The sequence below is a fragment of the Felis catus genome, chromosome C1 (assembly GCF_018350175.1).
Source record: "Felis catus isolate Fca126 chromosome C1, F.catus_Fca126_mat1.0, whole genome shotgun sequence".
Lineage (NCBI taxonomy): Eukaryota > Metazoa > Chordata > Mammalia > Carnivora > Felidae > Felis > Felis catus.
In genome coordinates, this window is record NC_058375.1 from 185,913,879 (window position 1) to 185,939,147 (window position 25,269).

The following is a 25,269-nucleotide window of genomic DNA, read 5'->3' on the forward strand; positions in this document are numbered from 1 at the left end:
TTTGACAGTTAGCTCTGTTTCTTCCACAGTCCTTCACTTCCAACTTTTTTTTTTATTGTATTGATCATTTTTTAATTTACTCATTCAACCAACTATTCAACTATTTTGTTGAGGGCTGGGCTGAGGCTAGGTGCACAGGAGAAATCATAAAGAGTTGTCAGGATCAGGGTCACCATGTACTGTCACTGGGTCACTGTCGTGTTGGGTTTGCACTGATGGCAAAGCAGCCATTGGGGCTCTGCAGCTGTCTGAAACACCTCCAACTGAACGGAGGGAGCATTTTCCTAAATCTCACAAAGGCATTTCATGTGTTAGCAGCAAACCAGTCAGGATACATACAACTGTTACTAAGCATAGTTTTTAGGTGATTCTGTTTCATATTTCTACACAGAGTTTTTAGCCTTCTCATTTTTATTTTATGCTTGTTTAGTTCCATATCCCGGAAACAAGAGAATGCAACTATTATAGAATTTGTAGACAGTTCTGTTAGGTGATTAAGATAGTGCATCAAGGGAAATTATATTTGTTTCACACTGTTCACACTGCATGAAGATGCAAGAGTAACACCTCTCTCCCCCACCTACAGTAAGGATCAGAAAAAGCCAATTGTTAACATTACATGTGCAGTTTGCAGAGTGTTTCAAAAAAAAAAATAAAGCCAAAGCAGGTTTAAAACACATTATATTTAAAGTCAATAGAGGCAAGTTTAAAACTTTAAAAAGAATATAGACTTTTGGGGTGCCTAGGTGGCTCAGTAGGTTAAGTGTCTGACTCTTGGTTTCAGCTCAGGCCATGATTTCACGGTTCATGGGTTCAATCCCTGCATCTGTCAGCATGGAGCCTGATTAGGATTCTCTCTCTCTCTCTCTCTCTCTCTCTCTCTCTCTCTCTCCTCTCTCTCTCTCTCTCTCTCTCTCTCTCTCTCTCTCTCTCTCCTGTGCTCTCTCTCTCTCAAAATAAATAAATAAACTTTAAAAAGAAAGGATATGGACTTTCAAGAATAAAACTCTTGGCAAACTCTCTCAATAGATAGGTTTTTACACCAATATTTCCTAAAACGTTGAAGAAAATTTAAGACAAAGACACCTTCCTGGAGAAAGTTTTAAGTATCAACAAATCAAGGGTTTTGCTTGTCTTTTTTTCCCCTTCAGTTTAAAAAAGATACTTAGCACCAATTTTTGTTTGCTTTTCCACAAATGTTTTCTAGGAGATACTGCAAAACCTCCAGCTCACCAACCACAGTATGTTTTAGGAATGGAACCTTATGGTTAGCAAGGGATTACTGTATTCAAATAGTAAATTCAGAGGGCCTCCCATACCATACTGGGTTTTGACTGTCATTTAGCGCTTCATCTAAATGATTTCAATTAATTGTTGGAATGTTATCTGGGAGGCAAATCCTGTGTCTGCAAGTATGCAAAGAAACATTTGGAATCACTCCACTGAAATAGGTTGGATCAGTTTGAACAACCTTAACCCAGCAGACTGGGAAAATCCGCACAGGTTCCCACAGGTCTGGTCCACCATTACTGCTTACCCCATGACCAAATGGCAAGCTGCCCTCTCAGGAGGACCAACACCAGATGGAGTCCTCACATACCCTGCCTGTTGCCTCACTGATTTTTCTGTATAAAACTCTCACATCTCCCTAAGCTCTGTGGAATCCTTTTCTTTTTTTTTTAAGTTTATTTATTTTGAGAGGGGGAGGGTACGAGTGGGGAAGGGGCAGAGAGAGAGAGAGGGAGAGAGAGAATCCCAAACAGGATCCGCACTGTCAGTGTCTAATGTGGGGCTTGAACTCATGAACCATGAGATCATGACCTGAGCAAAAGTCAAATGCTTAACTGACTCACCCACCCAGGTGCCCCAGCTCTGTTGAATTCTTTAAAAAAAATTGTTTTTAATTTATTTTGAGACAGAGAGATCGCACAAGAGGGGCAGAGAGAGAGAGGGACAGAGAGAATCACAAGCAGGTTCCACGCTGTCAGATGTGGGGCTCGAACCCACAAACCATTAGATCATGACCTGAGCCTAAATCAAGAGTTGGATGCTTAACCAATAGAGCCACCCAAGAGACCCTTGAATTCCTAATTCATTGCTCACTGACTTTCACTATGACTTGGCAGAGAAACCAGAGTTCAAAATTCCTTGAAGAAAATCATGGTCTTTCATAATTATAAAAGGCCTTTGTGCTGAGGTGTATTGGGCATCCTTTGGGAGCTTCCGTTCAACCTGTTATACTTTAATACTACTGCCTCTGAATAGAGGGTCTAGTTTCTTTTAAACCTATTATTCTCCCTAATGGAAGTTACAAAAGCACTTATCTTGTCCTCCTCTATCTTTTCTAGGTCTGACTCTAGAAATTTATGCACAGAAGCTATAACCACCCTTCCATGAGAGGAGCTGGGGCTTATCTCATTCTCCATTAGGACCGTCAGGGCTGCCCCACCACTGACCAGCATGACCTTTGACCTGGGCAAATGGCCCGCTCCACTCGAGCCTCAGAGGACTGTGCACTTCAGCAAACCTTCCTCAGAGAAGGCCAGTCTCTAATTGAAGAGACCAGCTGGAGTGGTCAGTGCCATCTGAGCAGAGTACCATGAGGTCATCTCCATTTTTCCACACTAGGGTGCTCTCCAAACTTCTACCCCGATCCAAGGTGTGGGATCAACCAGATGCCTTAAAATGTTTTGTGTTTTTTGTCTCTGCAATTGTTCCAGTCTGTGGTCAAAAAGGTTCTGGGAGGGCTACCTGGCCAGCAGATCATAGCCACTGAACTGTAAGGTATTCTTTTCACAGGATCACATAAGACTGGGCCACCAGAATGGTACTGGCTTGCTGATTTGGGGTGACTCTCTCTGATGTTGGGCACAGAACAAAATTAGGGCTTTGAACTCTTGATGGTAGACTGCCCACTCTTTAAACCTGTTATTCTCTCTTGAACTACATTTGTGGGCCCCAGTTGGCTCTCGCTTACCTATATATGCTGACCATGATGCCATCTGGTATATAGCACCCGCATAGGGGACAGGTGGTTCTACTGTCTTTTATTCTTTGCAACCCCCTCTGCTGTGGGCATCCAGGGCAGTCCTCCTATCTCTTCTGTGGGCTCTGTGCCACTGGTTGGAAAGGTCCCCAGGTGTGTCTGTTCTTTGGTCCAAGAGCTTTTGAAGCTGTTGTTCCATAGCCCAATAAGCCCTTCTGAGTGGCACACTCTTCTGCCTCCAATGTATGTGATGATGCCTTGATCTTGAGGGCAAGTCTTAGTGAAGGACCAATGTTCCTTAAAGGACTTGGACTGCTCTTCTCATTCAGCCATAGGCTTCTTGCCTCTCTTCCTCTTTGGTGATGGTATCCTGGGCTACATCAAAATCAAAAGAGATACATTCTAGAAATTCAGCGATCATAGCCTAAGAGGAATATCATACTATGCTTCCATTATAACATTCTAAAAGGAAAATTTTACCTGACCAGAAAATAAATCATTGCTCACATTTTTACTGCATACTCTGGGTAAGACTTGCATGTTTGGTCATCATCAATGAAGCACAGAAACGACCTTTGAGAGAGCCAGTGAGGCAAGTATGGGGGCAGGCTATATGACATGACATTGTAAGTGACTCTGTGACTGACATTAAATAGTTGGTGGTAGGGAACTGCAGAGGCCAAAGATCTGTATCGTTTTGATACAAACTGGCTCTAAAGAGCTGTATCATTGTGGGTAATAGTGGTATTTCTACCTCTTACTTGTGGTGAAAGATATAAAAACTCACCAGGACCTGCACATTTGACAGTAAAGAACATAATGAGATGGTTCCTGGACTTGAGCAGGAAAAGATGGCGTGTGGATATTATGAAGACTCTTCAGATATACTGACTGGACTGTAAAGAAATACGTAAGTGCCTTTTCTTTATCCATTATTCAAAATCCTCTTCATTAAATTACTATACCCCATACAGGCCCATGGGTTCTGTGATATATTTTTGTAATCAAATTACTTATATAGACAAAGTTCCCAGAAAAAATATTTTTACCTGGGCCCCACATCATCTCAGGGCAGCCAGGCCTCTGCTTCCTGTGGTGGGGGCGGGGCCACAAGCTTGCTTCTAATCCCCTTTGTCGCTCAGTGTGCTGAGTCTTAGGACATCCTGCAGGGCCCCTGGAGATGAGAACTGAGCCCCGGCCCTGCAGAGCAGCGTGCTGCCCTGTGCTCTCTCCTATCGGTGGAGAGTGGCCTGCCACCATACTCACAGGATTGGCTGATGGTCACAACTCATTGTATGGACTTGATCTGGGCTGGAGGGCTTTGAATTATTTGACAATTCATTCAACAAAGACACTTAGTTCTTGCTATGGACCAGGAAATGCGATCAGCACAGGACTTAACAAAGATGAGTAAGGCTTGCTTCACGTCCTCTAGGAGCTCCCAGGATAGTGGGAGACAGATCAATAAGCAGATGGGGCAACAAACCAGAAAGAGCTGTCAATGGACGTGTGGGGAGTACAGATGGAGCGCGGAGGGCTGTGGGTCCTGCACAGAGTGACACCTGAGGAGGCTTCACAGAAGTCTCTTGAACAAGTCTGTTTGGACTAAACTTTGAAAGATGTGTGGGTGGGGGTTGGGGGACCTCCTGGCCAGAGGATGGGATAAGAGGAAGAAAATGGGCCATTAAGCCATCAGGCGTAGGCAAGCAGCCAAACTGGGTGGAGGGAAGCTGTAAGTAGGTTCTGTGTGGCTGGCGTGCAGGGAGGGGCTCAGTAAGGACAAAACTGGAGAGGCACAAAGGGCCAAGATTGAGGGCACTTAATATACCACACAGAGGTATCTGGGCTTTACACCATGGACAGTGGAGAATGACTGATTGAACTGAGTTTCAGAGGCACAGATGGTATTTTGTTTTAGAAATCTGTCTGGAAGAGGTACAGATTATGGTTTGGGGAGAAACTGAGGGCAGGGGAGAATTAGGAGGATGCCACGGTGTGCGGTTCAGGAGAGACAGAGAGTCTAAACCTGCAGCTGCTGGGGAGGGCAGGCAGGCCAGTGGCTGGGAACCCCACACGCATTTGGATGACTTGTGTGGTGGCAAGTATTAGGACAGCATATGTTACAAATGATTCTGCTGCAAGAAAACCTGACTGACAGTGGGTTCTTTTTCTCCCCAACAAGTGCAGACCTGGAGGACAGTTGGCATTGGTGGAGAGGCTGAGCACTTTCAGGGCTGGCGTTTTTGCCCTGGGTATCATGTAAGCATTCAAGCAGCAAGAAAGGGGAAGGGGTCGCATGGGCAGTGACTGCCCCAGTTTCTTCCCATCCCAGCTGCCAGCTGCCTTCCCCCCTTCGCCAAGAGATGGCAAGGCAGCAGGAAGCAGCCTCTGTAATATGGGGTGGCACGGGGAAGAGGTAAAGCAGGTCACCCCCATCCGTGCCTCTTGCCCAGGTCAAACTCACCCCAGGCTTTGCTGATATCCTGTTGGCCCCGTGCTCCGATTTGCTCCCCATAGAAGCTGAAATAGGAAGATGGAGGGGCGTGATGAGAGGTCTCATCCCCAGTTCAAGCAACAGAAGCTATAAGCAAGGAGGCTGAGCTGGCTTCCTCGTGGGGCCTGCATGAGGAGACCAAAATGACAGTATATTAATAATATCCACAATTGATCAAGCAATTTTCATTGGCCATGTCAGGCACCACTGAGTGGCTTATCTTTTTCCTCAGCTAATCTCATATTTGATATAGATATTACCATCCCATGTTTGATAAAAAAAATTGAGGCTCGGGGTGCTTCCCTTGCCCAAGGCAACACCCAAATCTAGGCAACCCACCTGAATTTCCATATGTGGTCAGCCCCTTGGCAACAAGAGTACAACCTTGACCAGGGGAGGATCAGGGCTCAAAATTTATCATGAACTGTGGCTTCAAAGTTGGGGGAAATGCTACTGACTAGGCCAAGATCCTTCCTGATGAATAACTTTCCTTTTAGCTCACAGCCCAACATCTGTATGTAGGAAGCCCTCTGTGTAGTTTAAGGGCAGAATGTTTTTCCCTTTTCCTTTACTTGCATCATGTGACTGATTACCCGAACTGCGTCCTGACCATTGGCTCCTTGGCCAGACTTGCACTAAGAGCGGTCCAGCCCCTGGGACGAAGTCTTGAACAACTCTTCCTTGGCTCCCACATCCATTGTCAGCTACCAGAGAATTGTTCTTGTTTGTTTTTCTGTTAAAGTCATCGCATTAACATTCACTCCCAACACTACCTCTATAACATTTCGATATGCTTAAAACCAGTAGAAATGTTGTCGATAATAATTATAGGAAGGCTGGAATAATGAGTTCTTCTTGAAAGAAAACTATAAAAGGGGAGGCAAGAGATTTTTGCTCTCATTTTGGTAGGTCCTGAGTACTTTGGCAGACTGTTTGGTGGGATTAAATATAGCAAAGGTGGAGTACCGTGGCTTTGGAAGGAAAAGAAGGTGAGTGAGGCAGGGTCTCTTCCCTGGCAAAGCTGAAGAGCTCGTTTACACCAGCAGCTGTGTCTCCTGGGTTCTGACTGGAATCATCCCAGGCACCCAGGCATTGCTCAAATTGTACACTGAATAATTGCCCTTAAAAAACAGCAGCTGAATGTCTTTTCAAAGGAGATTATGGAATCTGTTCTGGCCCTCTTTAAATAAAGGACATTTGCTTATCTCCAGAATTGTTTTATTGGCTCTTCTGGAGGTGGGCATGTGATTTAGTGACCTTGTAAATTCCTCTGCAGCCCCTGGATTCCATAGTTCTGTTTCCTCCATAGCGGGTGAAAAGCAGCTGTAGCAAACCTCTTTGCCTTCTTTCTACTTTTCTATGCTGTCATCCTCCTCAGCTTTAGAGTGTATTGGTTCCCATGGAAACGGCAATGTCCTTGCTGTGGACCGAACTTAATCACAGCCGAAAGGGTGAAATAAAGTACATTTTTATCTTGGATTGAAATTTGTATCATGATTCATGCAATGGAAGACAGAAAGAAGAAGAAGGAAAACAGAAGGAAAGAAGGATCAGGGGAAGGGGGAGGAAAGAAGGAGGAAGAAGGGAGACGGTGGGGGTTGAAAATGATTCTGTGTGCATCTGCCTGAAAAAAAAACTGTTGGAGCGGAGGCTGGCTGTTGAAAGGTACTGTGTCGTTTACTACGTGCCAGGCTGGGACTGTCCCAGCTCTTGCAAAGGCTCTGTAGGACCAGAGCTGCGGCTGGCCCTGCAGGCTGCTAGCCTGATGTGATCTGAGAGACACCTGTCCCAGAGTCTCTCCCCAAATGGCTGCTGTACCTGGACTTCCACCATGAGAGGTTAAGCTCCTTAGGAACATTTTTCGGTCATGACACAGGTCCCACTAAATGAGGGAAAAATTTAAGCCGTGATCAACTCATGTTTTTAGATGATATTTTGCTAGATCCCTTTCAAGCCCTAGCTATTATAATAGTTGAGGCACTGACGCTTAGTAAACAATAAAAGTCACAAGTCTCCAGAGAGACTCCCAACCTGTTCTTGCAGGTCCTCCATCCTGCTGACCTTGTCACCTACTTCCTGCCATCTGAGCACCGACCCTATACATCCACCTGGGAGCAGGCCCAGGTTTGTGGATTTTGAGAGCTTATAGGATTTTGCACCCTCTTTAAGAAAAAGGATGCATCATTACAAATAAAAAGTTAGGCACAAGGTCTTGAAAAGGGCCCATGCAAATGAAGAGCTTAATCTTCATTAGCTTCATGGTAATTCATCTCTGCATCTATTATCCAAATTAATCTTTAAAACAACACCATGAAGTACATAATTATCTCCTTTAACAGGTAAGAAAACTGAGGGTCTATGAGAGTCATCAAACTTTACTAAAAATTTACAAAAAATTTACTAAATTCATGGACACCGTTGTGATTCCTTGGGATTGGTAATTGGAATAGATCACCTGGGGGTGTCTCCACTAGTTTTTTGTTTTGTTGCATGAGCATCAGTTGTAACATGTTGAATCAATCTCACTTTTCCAAAATGTGACTTTCATTTCCCCTCTAAATCCAAGCCAGCTGATGGAATTGGATTTCAGCTGTGGTTGGAGGACTAGAGATGGTATCGTGTATCCCACTTGCAAATAATCGATCGGCTTCCTGCAATGCATTGCGTGCTCTCGCCACAGAACAGACACGGAAACTGAGACTGTCAATTGGATGGCTAGTTAATATCCACAGGAAATGTGTGTCTGGTGTTCCGGGACTGGAAATCAGGGCCCACCTGCAAAGCAACTGGATAGAGCAGTTTCTGGTCGCCTCCTGTTTGCAATGAGTTACAGGAATCCTCTCAGATTGACAATGGAACCAGCCTTCCTTTTCTTTCTTTTATTAGTATTAGCAGTATTGTCTAATCTTCCATTTAAATCCAATCAACTTAAAATAGGTACATGCACAAATATCCTCACTTGCAGGTGTGAGGTGTAGCTCCTTTGGTACTGTCTTCAAAATGGCAGAAACTCAGGTCAGAAGAGCTGAATGCTCTCCCACCTCATCCTCCCCAGAAAACCATAGTGAGCACATCGGAGGAGGGTAATTTAGCAGCATGTCTTCCAGAAGACCAGCTGCCACCCAAGAGAGAGCACGGGTGGTGAGAGGCAGGGCAGGGAGCCATCCAGGACAAAGTCACAGAGAATAGGATGGGAAGAGGAGATGCCCTCCCCCAACAAGGGAGCCTGGGTGTGAGAGAGAGTTGGGACCTCTGACCTGAATCTGGATTTACATATTGTGGGAAGTATTTGCATCTGAGGCACAAACCTTCAATCCAAATCTTTCCCAAGGGCTTTTGTATACAAAGTGCCGTTCTTGGACCCATAAGATAGCACAAGTTTATTTTGAAATTGCCAAGTGCCGGGTACTAAACTAGATATTTTTATATCCATGATTAAATTTAATTGACCATCTAATTTATTCTTACAACACCATGAAGAAGGAGCAGTGGTAAGTAACCCCTTTTTACAGATAAGAAAACTGAGGTCACCAAGCTAGTCAGTGGTGCAGAGTTCATATCTAGTTCTATTTGACTCTAGAATAGTGCTCCAGACCTTGATGGCATTTGTGGAGGGCTAACCATGTACCAATCCCCGTGTTTGCAATTTACAGTCTCTCTCTCTCTTTTTAATGTTTATTTATTTTTGAGAGAGAGAGTGTGTGTGTGTGATCAGGGGAGGGACAGAGAGACATGGAGACACAGAATCAGAAGCAGGCTCCAGGCTCTGAGCTGTCAGCACAGAGCCTGATTTGGGGCTCGAACCTACGAACCGTGAGATCATGACTTGAGCCAAAGTCAGATGCTCATCAGACTGAGGCACCCAGGTGCCCCGTTACACACTGATCTGTAGGGTATTTTATTCCTGTCTTCAATTACTTATAATTTAGTCTAGAGACAGGAGTGAGGTAAGTGGGAAAGAGATATGTATTTTTAAAACTCTAATACAAATCAGTAAAATAATAAGTGCAAAAGAAAGATGAAGAGTTTAACCAAGTCCATGGTTCTGGATTGTATTTATAAGGATAGTTTGCATTTTCAACCCATTAAGTTGAAGAAACAGGGGATTCCTCATGGAAGCATCCATATGAACAAAGGCAGGGGCATATTTAGGAGACGGAATGTGTAGGGACTATGGTTTGACTGAAGCATAGGTTATGTGTAAAGGATACTTGGCTGGGGAGGTGGGTTGGTAATGACCACCAGGTTGAAAATCCTCAATCTGGCAGACAGAGGGAGAAAGATGATCAGGTTGGAGCTAAACTTTAAAAAAAGAAGTTGCCACAGCATTTGTAGACCGGACCAGTGCGGTAGTTTGAACAAGCAGTAGCAAAGGTCTGAACTTGAACTTGGGTGGGAATAGGGAGGAGGTAAGGGAGAGTCATGCAAAAGACATGTCTGAAACATTGGATCTTGCATTCTTACCTATGGGGAAAAGACTCACACCAGAACCATATTCACTCTGCCACGAGTCTTTAATTGTGCCAGGATCCCCATGGAGAGCCAGAAAGTGTCTCTGGGGGAGATTGTTTCTTCAAAGACATTGACTCCCTGGAGCGCCTGAAGCCTGCACAATACCACAGGGTGGCCCATCTGCTGTATTCACTATACACTGTTTTTCCCGCATCTGTGAGCCTGGAAGCTCAAGGTAGGGAAGAGAATGGGAGAGCAAAGAGCTTAAGAAATGGTTAGTGGGGCTGGCAGAAATGTTGGCTGTCATAGGACACAAAATCTATATTTTGTAAGCATAATTGTTTTACAGATTTCTATATTTTCTTTGTTGTTTTCCCGTTCATTCTCCTTTTGTGTTTTCTGTGGTGGTGCTTTCTCAAATGAAGTTCCTACCGATAATACCGCCTGTTTCAGCTACACTGGAAGGAAATAAGAAAAAGGGATTCTTTTGCACTTGGATCTGTATGTTAAAGGTGCAAGAGCAGGAAGGCTCAGGACAGGCTATGGGGCAGTCGGCGCCCCTAACTCCCGTGCTGTTCCAGGGCCAACTATAGTTGGTTTACAAGTCTGCTTTCTGAACCAGACCACGGACTCCTTGAATATAAAACTGAGTCTTCTTCACATTGGTATCCTTGTGTCCAGTAGTCACTTGTGAGCGCTCAAGAAATGTTTGAAGAATGAATGAACCCTGAAAATTGTCCCATGTGATGCTATGTCTGCACATAGCTTTTCCCAGCTTTTCCCTGCTGCAGAGATGTGTTAATCATCTGCACAAGGAGAAATAGCATTGGTGTAGAGGGACATTATACTCACTGGGAAACAAATAAAGATGAAAAATATATTGATTGGTTAAGTGTAGGCTTCATTCAGAATCTCTACGTTACAAGCTCCGAGCCCATTGATATTTCATGTTTATTTGTACATGGCAAAATCTAGCTTTCTGTTTTGAGAGAAAATGTTTCTCACAAAGCTTTATTAAAATGTTCAAATAGTCTCCCAGACATCAAATCGCTCTCACAACACAACTCTTTAGTGTAAACAATCAGAAATGCAAGGATTAAATTCCCCTTCAAGTGTATGAGGGCTTAAAAAGAAAGAGCAACCATGCTTGACCAAATAAGCTCTGAGCTTTATTGAACCTCTTTTTCGATGGAAGCTCAAGACTGTCAGTTAACCAGAGACACATCTGGGGCCCGCCATGCTGACTGCAAGGAACCAGAGAAAGGGATGCGCCAGGACCTTGCAAGCCAAATATTTTCTTCTCCTTTATAATAAGGAAAAAAGCTTGAGTAGATGCCATTAGCATACCAGCTGGGCAGAGGACTCATTTTTCTTTTTCAAACAACTAGACCTAAAAGGCCAGGCCTCCTGGTTATCAGTATATGATTCCCATTGACATGGGAAAGGGTGAGCAGTTATTTTGTGTGTTGTTGTTTTATTTTTAAATACACCATAGTCTGGGAGTCTAAAATGGGGCACAGCAGGGAAGAAACAGCTACACCTGCTTTCTCAGAAATGCAACAGTGCATACACACGAAGGGCATGAGTTGTCACCATTATGTTGTTGTCACTGTTTCCCTTAAAGTGCACAATTGAAAGCAAACAATCAGGAAATCGGAAGACAACTTTTCTTGAGAATCTCCCCTTCTGAGGGTCTAGACTGCTCTTGCCTGTGTGCACAATAGATGCACTAACAAAGAAATTTTTGAAAGCACAGCACATATGCTCATATGTACATTTGGAAAACCACATAGGGATTTTCTACATTTTAGCTTACACTCAGAAGCTGAAGCTGTCACAAGGAAAGGGAAAAGGCTGCTTTCAAGCATGAATCATTTTTCACAGACTTCATTAAAATAAAATAAACTTCTTTGCTCGTTAGTGAAAGGCAGTGGGGGAGGGTGGGGACAGAAATTCTGATTCTCCCTCCTGTGCTGAAGATAAGGAAACATCGTTCCATTCTTGCCGTTTCCAAGAGGTGGAAGACAACACATCCATTCTAAAGATAAATCAAATGAAGCCTGAGGATGTCACCGGAGACAGACTAGCCCAGAGACTCGAATCAATGGCAGAAATGTGGAGAGAATTTAGGTTTTCGGATTCCAAGGCCATACTTTGTCCCCTAGGTTTAGGGGTGCTTCTAGAAAATGTCATCAAACTGGAAGGTGCAATAGTTAGACTTACACATTTTAAGGAAGATTCTCCTCTCAGACATCTGAAATATATCACAATATCAAGTCTCTAATTATAACTTGTCTTTCTCCCGACAAGTTTAACAATATATTTTAAATAGTTTGGGTGCCCCCTTTAAAATTTTGAAATATTTTTGACCCATCAAGAAATAATATAAAAACATCTGTGTATCTACCATCCAGCTTAAGAAATAAGATTTTCAAAATATAGTTGCAGCTCCCTTTGATATCGAGACTCACACCAGTGACAATTCTCTGGAATTTGATATTTATCATTTGCATTTATTTAACAGACACAGATACTCTGACAGGCACTGTTCTAAGTACTTTACAAATATTAACTCATTGTTAATCCTTATAACAACCCAATGAGTTGGATACCACAATCATCCTTTCTTAACAAATGACAAAACTGTGATACAGAGGAGCTAAGTAACTTGTCTAAAGTCACACAGCTACCAAATTATGGAGCTAGGATACAAATCCGGGAGATGGGATCTAGAGTCTATGCTGTTATTAACAAACAAAACATACTACTACTATCCCCAAACAAAACATACTACTACGTTAGCAGCATCGTGATGCCATTATTATACAGTATGTATGCTTTTGAGGTTTTTCCTCTTGCTAGAAGATTCATCCACTTGGCTGCAGGTAATTCTAGCTCACCCATTTTCATTGCTGATTATCGCATTATGGTGTGAACACAGGGAATTATGCATTTTAATATCAATGAACATTTCAGTTTTCCAGAATGTTTTTCCATTACAAACACTGCTGTTATGAACATTTCTGGGCATGGTTTCTGTGCACACATGCTTTTTTTGTTTTCCCCTTCTACAGGGTATGTGCCTAAGAGGAAAACTACTGGGTCAAAGGGTACATTAAACTTCAGGTATACCATGCACTGCCAGATTATTTTCCAAAGGGGTTGCACTAATTCACACCCTTTCACTAGATGAGTTTCCATTTTCCACATTATTGCCAAAACCAGGTATTTTCTGAAAACTATCTATTTGGGGATTAGGTATTTTAGACTTCTTACATTCTTGCCATCTTGTTTTAATTTGCATTTCCTTGATTACCGCTTAGGTAGTAGGGCCTTGTAAGCAGGCTCTTCTGAGCATTGCCTGTTCTTTTACTTATTTATTTATTTTTTCCAGTAATCTCTATGCCCAAACTCACGACCCTGAGATCAAGAGTCACATGCTCACTGACTGAGCCAGCCAGGCCCTCCTGCCTGTTCATGGTTTTTGTTTTTTGTTTTTTTTTTAATCACTTTCCTCTTCAGCTGTTTTATTCTTATTAATTCATAGGAGTTCTTTGTGTATTCTGCCTCATAACCAATGTCTATAATATTCATTAGAAAATTTTTTCTCAAAGTGTTTTTTAATGGACATAATGGATATGGGTGCCAAAGAGACTAAAATACCTAGAAAAAGAATTTCTAGGTCATATGGTAGGTTTATGTTTAACTTTATCAGAAACTTCCAGACAGGTTTCCAAATCGGTTGTAATATTTTAAACTCCTGTCAGAAAGGTAGAAGCATTCTAGATGTTCCACATTCTTGTCAACATTTAGCATGGTCAGTCTTTTTTAATATATATTTTTTTAATATTTAAAAAAACAGAGAGAGAGAGAAGAAGAGAGAGAGAGGGACACAGAATCCAAAGCAGGCTTTAGGCTCTGAGCTGCTAGCACAGAGCCCAACATGGGGTCCAAACCCACGAACCACAAGATCATGACCTGAGCCAAAGTCAGACACTTAACCGACTGAGCCACCCAGCGCCCCTTATCATGGTCAGTCTTTTTTATGTCAGCCATTCTAGTGGGTGTGCAGTGATATCTCATTGTAGTTTCATTTGAATTGTCCTGGTCATTTATGGTGTTGAACACTTTTCATTTGTTTCCGGGCCACTGTGCGTCTACCTGGTGAAATGCCTGTTCAGATATTAGGTTATGTGTGTTTTTATTATTCACTCGTGGGAATTGTAGTTGTCTTTATATATCCTAGATACAAGTTCTTTGTAAGATATATGTATTGCAAAGATTTTATCCCAATGTGTAGGTTACCTACTTATTTTTTAACAACGTCTTTTGAAAGTTTCCATTACTCCATTTTATCAGTCTTTTTTTTTTTTTTTTTGTCAGGTATTTCCAGAAGTTCTAAATCTTTCCTTATTTCTAAGTGTGTATATATTCTCCTAGAAACTTTGAAGTTTTAGCTTTTATGTTAAAGGTGTTACAGTGCTTTAGCAACTTGGTCAAAAGTCAACAAGTCATATAAACATAAGTCTATTTCTGGTCTCTCTATTTGGCTCCATTAATCTATTTGTCTACCTTTGCAGGAATACCACACTGTCTTAATTTCTTCAACTTATATTAAGTCTTGAAATCAAATAGCTTAAGTCTTCCACTTTTGTTCTTCTTTGTCAAGATTGTTTGGGCTACTCTAGGTCTTTTGCATTTCCACATAAATTTTAGAGTTTTTTAAATTTCTACAAAAATCTTGCTGAAATGTTGACTGGTATCGAATTGAATCTACAGATCAATTTGGTAAAAAGTAACATTTAACAATATTGAGATTTCTGATGCATGAACATGGTATACTTCTCCATCTAGTTAGGTCTGCTTTCATTTATCTCAGTAATAGTTTGTAGTTTTCATTGCAGAAGTCTTAAATATATTTCATAAAATTTGTCCCTAGGTATTTTGTATTTTTAATGATATAGTAAATGGTGTTTTTAAAATGTCATTTTCGAGTTGTTTGTTGCTAGTATATAGAAATACAATTGAATTTTATATAGTGACTTGCATATAGTAGACAGCTTCTTATAACCCCCAGTGATGATCCCCTCTTCCGGTATTCATATGGTTGTATCATCCCCTCACTCTATGTGTGGGCTGGACCTAGTATCTATTTCTAACACATAGAACACAGCAAAAGAGATGGGATTTAGGTTACAAAAAAGACTGACTTTTGTGTTGCTAATTCTAGCTTGCTTTAATTTGCTTTCTTGCTCTCATGGAAGTCAGCTGCTCTGCTGGGATATGTTCAATGGAGACGATTCTATGGTAAGGAACTGAGGGAGGTCTCTAAACATTACCAGCAGAAAAATGGCAGCCTTCACAGTGCATGAGGAACTAAATCCTGCCAGCAACCATACAAGTGAGATTGCAAGTGTGTCTCTTTCATGTAACTTGTGCCTCAACTTTTGACCCCAAGAAATCATGAAATACTAGATGTTTTTTGTTTTATGTTGCTAATTTTGAGGTAATGTTATGCAACAATAGATAATGAATATGCCACAAACTTGCTAAACTCACTTCTTAGGTCTAATAATATTTTTTGCAGACTCTAAGATTTTCTACATACAAAATTAAGTTTAATTAAAAGTTTCATTATGTACTTTCCAATCCATATTCTTTTTTTTTTTTTTGGTCTGTTTTGTTTTATTGCATTGACTAGGAACTGAAGTACAATGTTGAATAGAAGTGATGATATTGACTATCCTTGCCTTGTTCCCCATTTTAGGAGAAATGTATTCAACTAAGTGTGATGTTGGCTGTAGGTTCTTTGTAGATGTCTTCCATCAATTGAGGAAGTTCTCTCTGATCCTAGTTTTCTAAGGGTTTTCATCAAGAGCAGATAATGAATTGTTTCCAGTGTTTTCTCTGCATTTATTAATATGATCATATTATATTAATTTGATGATTTACATTAATTGATTTTAGAATATTAAACCAACCATGCATTCCTGGCAGAAACCCAATTTCATCATAAAGTATCATCCTCTTTACACATTGCAGGATTAAATTTGCTAATATTTAGCTAGGGATATTTGTATTAATATTCAGGAAAGATATTGTTTCTTCTTTTAATGTCTTTTACTGGTTTTGTTATCAGGGTTATGCTGACCTCATAAAGTGTTTTGAGAAGTGTTTTCTCCTCTCTATATCATAAAAACATAAATTAAAAAAAACAAACAGTAAAGCAATCTGGATCTAGTGTTCATTTGTTTTCAATTTATTAATTTAAGTTGAAGTTGTTAATATGCTTTTCATTACAAATTAAGTCTAATGGGTATGTATAGGGCTGCTCAAATTTTCTATTTCTTCTTGTATGCATTTTGGTGACTTTTTTTCTTTCAAGGAATTTTTACATTTTGTATAAATTGTCAAATGTTTTGGACAAATTTTTTCATAATATCCTCTTGATGTCATTTTAATGTTATATGATCTATAATGTTGTTCTTTTATTCTCAATATTGGTAATTTGTTGTTTGAGTTTTTTTTTCCTCAGTCGAGTTATGGGCTTATCAATTTTATTAATCTTTCAAGGAACTAACTTTCTATTTAATTGATTTTTCTCAATTATCAGCTTTTTATTTTGTTTCTGCCTTTATCTTTAGTAATTCATTCCTCCTGATTATTTCGAGTTTAATTTGCTTTTGTTTTTTAGCTTAGCTTCCTAAGTTGGTACTTTGATCATTATTTTTAATAGTTTACCCTTTTCAAATAAAAGTATGAACTACAAATTTCCTTTAAGCATTGCTACAATGCAGACTTTTGTATGCTGAATTTTTATTATCATTCAGTTAAAAATATTTTTCTGATTTTTTTCTACCCCAATTTATCTCTTTTCTCTTCCTAATGTTGTCCGAATTATAAGCCTTTTTTTTTTTTTCCTTTCTGGGCTTTAGTTTGTATAGATTCTACTGCCTGTCTTCAAATTCACTATTTCAGCAGTGTCTAATCTATTAATAATAATATTAAATCAATAAATGATTTTGGATATTATATTTTTCAGTTCTATAATTCCTATCAACTCCTTTTTTTATAAATTTTCTTTCTCTATTGAAATTCCCTATTTATTCCTTTAATGTGTGTATGTTGTCTTTTAAATCCTTGGACATATTTATAAAGTATTTTTCCATGACTTCCATCATCCCAATAATTTCTGGGTCTGTTTCTATTGCTTGATTTTCTTTCTGGTTAAGGATGCCATTTTCTTTTGCATATCTTCAGTACATTAGATGTTAGACATCGTGAATGTTACACTGTTGAATGCAAGAATTTGCCTTGTTTTTAAGGGTGCTCGACTGGGGAGGGCAGGTATTTAGTTACTTATGAATCTGCTTCATATTTTTGAAGCTTATCTTTTTTTTTTTTTAATTTTTTTTTCAACGTTTATTTATTTTTGGGACAGAGAGAGACAGAGCATGAAAGGGGGAGGGGCAGAGAGAAAGGGAGACACAGAATCGGAAACAGGCTCCAGGCTCTGAGCCATCAACCCAGAGCCTGACGCGGGGATCGAACTCCCGGACCGCGAGATCGTGACCTGGCTGAAGTCGGACGCTTAACCGACTGTGCCACCCAGGCGCCCCTGAAGCTTATCTTTAAACTGTGTTAGAATGGGTCTGGTGTAGCTAGGGCCACTTGAGCTCCTTTGCAGGATCTCTACCAAATGCCCTGTGGGTTCAGTGAGGTCTCTCTGTTCTGGCTGGTTTGGATATCAAATGCCTCCCAATCTTTGTGAGCGCCACTAGTTGTTCAGCTCATTGGTTGGTCCACTCGTATTACTTTCTTCCCGGGTCATCTTTTTTTGCCTGGCTTGTGGAGTCTTGCTCTATGAACAGCTCAGTATTTGGTCAAAGACCCAGAGAATCTCCTGTTTAGACTTCTTTTTCTGTTTAGCTCCCTCTTCTTTGTATACTGCTCTGTAAATTCTAGCTCACCTCAAAAGCCCTAAGTTCCAATGTCTATCTCCCGTATTCAGCAAGACTACTGTGCTGTTTGACCTTGCTCTCTATACCACAGTCTGCAAAGTGCCTCCAGGTAAATAGCCAAGTTGATCATGGGGTGATCATCTCACTTCGTTCTCTTCTCTCAGGGACTGTGGTCATATGTTATTTTTATTCAACATCTGAAAACAGTTATTAATATATTTAACCTAGTTTTATAGTTGTTTGCAATAAAAAGAGCTAATTACTTCATCATGGCCCAAGAGTTTTTACTTTTTAATCATAAATATGTTTTAAACGTTATTGAATGCAGTTTTTTCACCTATCAAGGTTATCTTGTGACTTTTCTTCAATTTGTTATGGTGGTGAATTACTTTAATAGCTTTTCTAATGATAAAATGTCCTCATATGCCTAGGATAAACTCAACTTGATAATGATGTTTTATTTTTTTAATACTTGCTTGATTTGTTTTGCCAATGTTTTGTTTAGGATGTTTATTCAAGAATGAGATCAGCCTCTATACTTTCATCCTCATACTGTCTTGGATTTTGGTAATCAAGATTATGCTATTCTTTAAAAGACTCCCGGGGGGGGGGTGTTCATTTCCTTTTAGTGTTGTAATAATTTATTATAAACTCAGTGACTTAACACCACACAAATTTTTTATCCTACAGTTCTGGAGATCACAAGTCTAAAATGAGTTTCACTGGGCCAACAGTAAGCTGTCAGTATGTCCATGCTCACTCCACAGGCTCCAGGAAAGAATCCGTTTTATTACCTTTTCTATCTTCTAGAGGCTACCTGCATTCCTTGACTCATGGTCTCCTTCCAGCTGGCAATCACATCTCTCTGACCTCTGTTGTCAGTCACTTCTTTCACTCTGGTTTTTCTACTTTTATTCACTTATAAGTACTTTAAATTATATTGGATTTACATTGGAACTACATAATCCAGGATAATCTCTCATAATCCTCAATTTAATCACACCTGCAAAGTTCCTTTGCCATGTGAGACAAATATTCGTAGGTTCCAGTAGTTAGGACATGGATATCTTTGGTGGCGGGCATTATTCTGTCTACCACAAAAAAGAGAACATTCCCCAGTTTTCTTTTCTTTGAAAAATCTTATGGAAAATTTGGATGATCTATTCCTTGAATATTTGACAAAATTTATCTGTCAAATTATATGGGACATGTTTATGGATAACTTTTTAAAAGAAACATAGCCAAAATGTATGTGTGCATGTGTATGTATGTTTGTGTTTCTGTGTATGTTTCAAAATAACCATAAGAAAATTATTACTAAGAATATGATTATTACTTTTAAGTATTTCTAACCATAGGACATATCTTTCCATGGTATACATATATACCATCTTCCACCAAAACACAATGTTTTAAAATCTCTTTAAATAATTTTTTCTATGTAATTAAACCACCAACTAAAGATATAGTTGGGTTCTTTTGTCTTTTTATATTTCAGAATTCTTATAATTTTGATTTAATTTTGCCTTGTAGGGGCACCTGGGTGGCTCAGTTGGTTAAGCATCTGACTTCAGGTCAGGTCATGACCTCGAGGCTCCTGAGTTCAAGCCCTGCATTGGGCTCTGTGCTGACAGCTCAGAGCCTGGAGCCTGCTTTGGATTCTGTGTCTCCTTCTCTCTCTCTCTGCCCCTCCCCCATTCGCACTCTGTCTCTCTTTCAAACATAAAAAATAAAAACATTTAAAAAGTTAAAAAAATAATTTTGCCTTATAATTATGTAAACATTTGTATTGTTTCAATATCAACACTATAAAACAGGATTTATTCAGATAAGTCTAGCTTCCTGACCAGTCCCCTAACCTTATTTCCTTCTTCACCATGTAAGTAATCATTTTCACCAGTTTTTTTGGTTTATTATTCCAGGGTTCTATTTTTAATGTTAGCAATTATGTATATGTATGCATGTATGTATATTAGTTCATAATTATAGAAGTATATGTGATTATATGTCTTTTTTTTTTACATAAAAGATTGCATGGTAAACACAGTGCTCTAAATTTTACTTTTCTTACTTTTTTCTTACTAACACTATATTTTGGAGACCACTTCATGACTATAGGCAGAGAACTCCCTTAAGATTTTTTTATAACCTCATCGGACTCATTGTGTGCATGTACCATGTTTTTTCCTTTTCAAATAATTCCGTATCTTTGGACATTTGAGTTATCATAGTTTTGTTTTGTTTTGTTTTGTTTTGTTTTTTAACAACTGACAATCAGTTTATTAAAAAAGTTGATTTAAGCATCTTTGCTTTGATGGTGACTTCAGCCTCAACTCCTGGCTCAATACTGATGGAAGTAATCTGTTTAACAATATCAGAAAGACCGTGCAGATCAATGAGTCACTTGTGAATCCTTGTCTAAAAATGATTCCAGGTCTTAAAACCTTTACCACAAGGAGTTTTTCTTGTACTGATTCTTGGAGTGTTTAGGCATCCAAACTGGTCCTTTCACTTTGAGATTCTTTTCCTTTGCACCTCTGATCAAGTCAGCACATACCTTCTCCAAAGATTTTACATTGTGTCTTGTTAGAGTAATTTTAATTCGATGAATCGCCACCTCTGGTGCCATGGGTGTCTTTCCGGGGTCTTTAAAAGTCATGGCTGCAGTGCAAGTTCCTGGCTGACTTGTTCCTAGGGGAGAGTGAACAGCGGGGAGTCAGGAGCAGGAGCAGGTCTTCAAAGCTCTGTTGTAGCTGTGGCCCCCGTCCGTCCTCAAAGTGGTGAGTTACTTTAGTTTTTGTCTAATAGTTACTCAACAGAAAACTTTAGGCATATGTTATTTTATATTTTTCTAGTGTATTTTTATTTCTTAATTTTTTTTGAAGTTTATTTATTTTGAGAGAGAGAGAGAGAGAAAGAGAGAGAGAATCCGAAGTAGGCCCCATGCTGTCAGATCTCGCCAACTGCAAGATTATGACCTGAGCCAAAATCAAGAGTTGGATGCTTGACTGACTGAGCCACCCAGGCCCCCTGCTAGTGAATTTTTAGTATAGCTTCCTAGAAGTGGGACCACTGGTTCAAAGAGTTAGTACTTTCCTGTACATCCACAGAATCATCACAGAATATCTTGTCAAGTTTTTTGGATCATTGCCAGTATGATAGGTAAGAAATGGCTTTGCAGTATACTTGTTGAGCATCTTTCCTTAGGTTTTTTACAGTTCCTTTTTGTGTTTTATTTAAGATGGATAAAAGTATAGGGGTGCCAGGTGGCTCAGTTGGTTGGGTGTCTGACTTCGGCTCAGGTCATGATCTCACGTTTTGTGAGTTTGAGCCCCACATCAGGTTCTGTGCTGACAGCCTGAAGCCTGTTTTGGATTCTGTGTCTCCCTGTCTCTCTGCTCCTCCCCCGTTCATGCGCTCTCTCTCTCTCTCTCTCTCAAAAAAAAAAAAAAAGATGGATAGAAGTATTATCTATACTTTTCTATAGGGCTAATGGCATTTTCCTTTAGTTTTTAGATATTAGATATCAACAACTTTTTGTGATATAGATTGCTAATAGTTTTTAATTTGTCTTTTCCCCTCAAAATATCAAGTCTCATTCTTCTACCTAACTTCTTTTAATTTTTTAGTTGGACTTACTTTCTTTTGCCACCTACCAGTAATCATCAAGGCAACACTTCCATTAACTTTTAGTTCCCCTACTTAAACAGAGGCTCTTGAAAATTACTGTTTTATTATAAAATAATGTATACCTAGAGTAAAAAATACAGAGAGACATTCTTCTGCAATTCTGTTATCCAAACATAAATATTAATACTTTAAAGTATGTGTTCCTATTTTCAAAATATAGTTTTACAATGGTAGATACATGTCATTATATATCTGTCAAGACCCATAGAATGTACCATAATGTACCGTAGAATGTACCAAGAGTAAACCATAATGTACATTATGGACTTTGGCTGATAATGATGTATCAGTGTAGGCTCATAGATTATAACAAATATACCACTGTGGTTCAAGATGTTGAGTGGAGGAGGCTTTGTGTATGTGAGGGCAGGGGGTATATGTGAACACTGTACTGTCAGCTCAGTTTTGCTGTGAAAATTGCTCTAAAAAATAGCATATTAAATTTCAAAAATATACGTATGTTGTTTTACGTAATATTCATATACTATTATGGGCAATCTGCCATTTTCATTTAATAATGCTTTATGTTGTATAGGATTCTATTTTATTGTTTTTTTCCACTTAGTTTTTATCTTTTACATGGCAATTGAACGTCCTTATAACCAAGTCCATGATATTTCCTAGTAAAAGTTCATAGAAATGAAATAATTGCTCAAAAGAAATGCACATTTTAAATGCTTGTGATATTTATCATCATCTCTCATAAGGGCATAATAGATATTTGTTAACTGAATGAATGAAAACTGGTAGCTTTTTGTGAGGAGGGAGGAAGTGAAGAGTCAGGACAGCTGGCTTTCACTTATGAGGGCACCTGGTACTGAAGAGACAGTGGGAGAGTGAAATTGCAAACATTTTTCAAACCACACCCTACCATCCCATCTCCCAAAGACACCTGGCTTTTCTCCAAGGGGGAGAATCTCAAATGTTAGGCAGCTGTGGAAATGCTTGTGTTATACCCCTCCCCCACTGAGCCTCACTGCCTTATGGGACTTGTGATTCTGTGACAGAGAATATAATGAAGAAGCAAGGCAAGTATATTTGACTTTCTGAGGCAGGAGATTCAACTAGAGAATTTCAGATTTTCAAAATGAGGGTCAAATTAGAAGGGGCTTGGTTATCTCTGAGCCTGCATGGGGCAGTAGAAGGAGCTGAGGTTTCAGGCAGAGCTATGTCTGGGCTCACTTCTTGGTTCTGCTACTAACTGTCTTTGTGGACGTGGCCACTGGACTCTTTCTGGGTCTCAGTGATGTCAACTGTTCCAATCAGCTTGTGAGGACAGAGGGAGTATAGAAGTACCCCTTATCCACGGTTTCACTCTCTGCGGTTTCAGTTACCTTCAGTCAACTGTGGTCTGCAAATATTAAATGGAAAACTCCAGAAATAAACAATTCATATGTTTTAAATTTCATACCATTCTAAGTAGCATGACGAAATCTCATACCATCCCACCGGGGATGTGAGTCGTACCTTTGTCCCACGTATCCACACCATACACACTACCTGCTCATTAGTCGCTTAGTGGTCATCTTGTTTATCAGACCACCCACCTGGGTATTGCAGTACTTGTGTTCAAATACCCCTTATTTTACTTAATAATAACCCCAAAGCACAAGAGTAGTAATGTTGGCAATTCATGGCCAAGGAGAAGCCATGAAGAGCTTTCTTTGAGTGAAAAGATGGCAGTTCTCAACTTTAGGAAGAAAAAGCAATCGTATGCTTAGGTAGCTAAGATCTACAGTAAGAGTGAATTGTGTGTGCTAGTTTTATTGTTGTTGATCTCTTATTATGCCTAGTTTATAAATTAAACTTTATCATAGGTATGTATGTATAGGAAAAAACATACTACGTATAGGGTTTGGTGTTATTAGAGGTTTCAGTCATCCACTGGGGGTCCAGGAACATATCCCCCACAGATAGGTATGTGTGTCCAGGGCTTAGCACATCTGTTGCATAGTAAACATTCACTAAATATGTGATCCCTCCTCCTTTCTGTAACCAGAGTGCCCGATGATATGGACGAGCTGAGGTGTGATGTTCTTTTTCATGGTATACCCCATTTGCAGTTCCCTACATATAAAAACCCTGCTTAGGAGCAACCTGTCCACAGAATGACAGTATCAGCCATCCTCTTTCATCTCTGCCACCGAACCCTCGATACTACTTTTGTGGGACTCTCTTCCCTGGCCTAATCCAAGCTCTCCCATTCGGGGCACCAAAGACGTGCTGCCCCTTCATGGATATCAGCTGCCATCACTGCTCTCTGCACCTCCTACCTGCCAGTATCGCCAGACTACCACACCCCCTCTGCCCAGGAGAGTACCAGCCCCACACCCTCGAAAAACTGAACCCAAATCCCTGTTCCTTTGTCCCTGGATCAGCTGGGCATTCAGCTGGTATTCCCAGTTTGAGCTCCAAGAGTGTTCTCGAGATCATGTGTCTAGAAGTAGTGGGGAAGTTGATCCCACTGGCCCCTGCCTTATTTTGTGACACGCAAGTTGACACAATAAGAAGCCGCTTTAACCATGAAATACCTGGTTCCTAGTTTCTGTTCTGCCACGGTCTAGCTGGGGCCCTTGAGCCTAGTCATTTCACCTCCCTGTGCCCCAGTTTCTGTAGATGTAAAAAAGAAGAGGTCAGATTAAGTAATAATTCCTCTAGTTGGGCATTCATCATTTCCCTATGCTATTCTTTTATATGATGGGGAGAAAATAGTGGCATATGTGTGATCACAGTCTCAACTCTTGGGCTTCTAGTGTTGTAGAAACACAAGTGCATCAAATCCCTTAGCCCTTGGGGTGACCCAGCAAAACCTCAATTACTTGTCAATGACAGACCCAAGGTTTCTTTCACATAACACGATGTGGTGATGGGAATAACAAGCAACTCAGCTTTCACACATTGCCCAGGATCGTCTCATTTCATCCTCATGACAAGCCTGTGAGGCTGGTTTTGTTCCATGTAATACATAAGGAGAATGAGGCCTAGTGGGATTACATACGCCATAAGGTTACCTACTTAGTAAATGTGGTCTGACTTCAGAGCCCATGCTTTCTGCCTTGGTGTGTGCTACTCAGTGATTTCCAAGCTCTCTTTCATCTTTATGATCCTAAACAGACTTTTTGGGCACTAGCCTGGGAACCCTTTCTGGTGGTGTTTTGATGGGTGAGCATGTTTAGATGGCCTAACAATTGACTTTCACATGAAAGGTTTAAAAAAAAATACAATCCAACTAAAATATAACCTGTGGGTATGGGTGTAAAAAACCAACAAATCAAGCTTTGTTATATTTAGCTACACTCACAGCTACCATTTCTGCTCTCCCGCCTGCTTACTTTCTCAGCTCTCAACCATATCATCTCCATCACTCAGCCACTCTTGACTCCTATAGCCATGGGGAAACACCCTCCCTGCATCCCCACCCACTCTGCACACACTGTCAGGCATCACAACTGAGCTGTTCTTCTTTAAAATTGCCTCCAAGGGGTGCCTGGGTGGCTCAGCTGGTGAAGCATCAGGCTCTAGATTTTGGCTCAGGTCATGATCTCACAGTGGTGAGATCGAGTCCCAAGTGGGGCTCTGTGCTGGGCGTGGAGCCTGATTAAGATTCTCTTTCTCCTTCTCCCCTCCCCCGCTCTCACTCTTACTTTCTCTCTCTCTCTCTCAAAAAAAAAAAATTACCTCCAAAA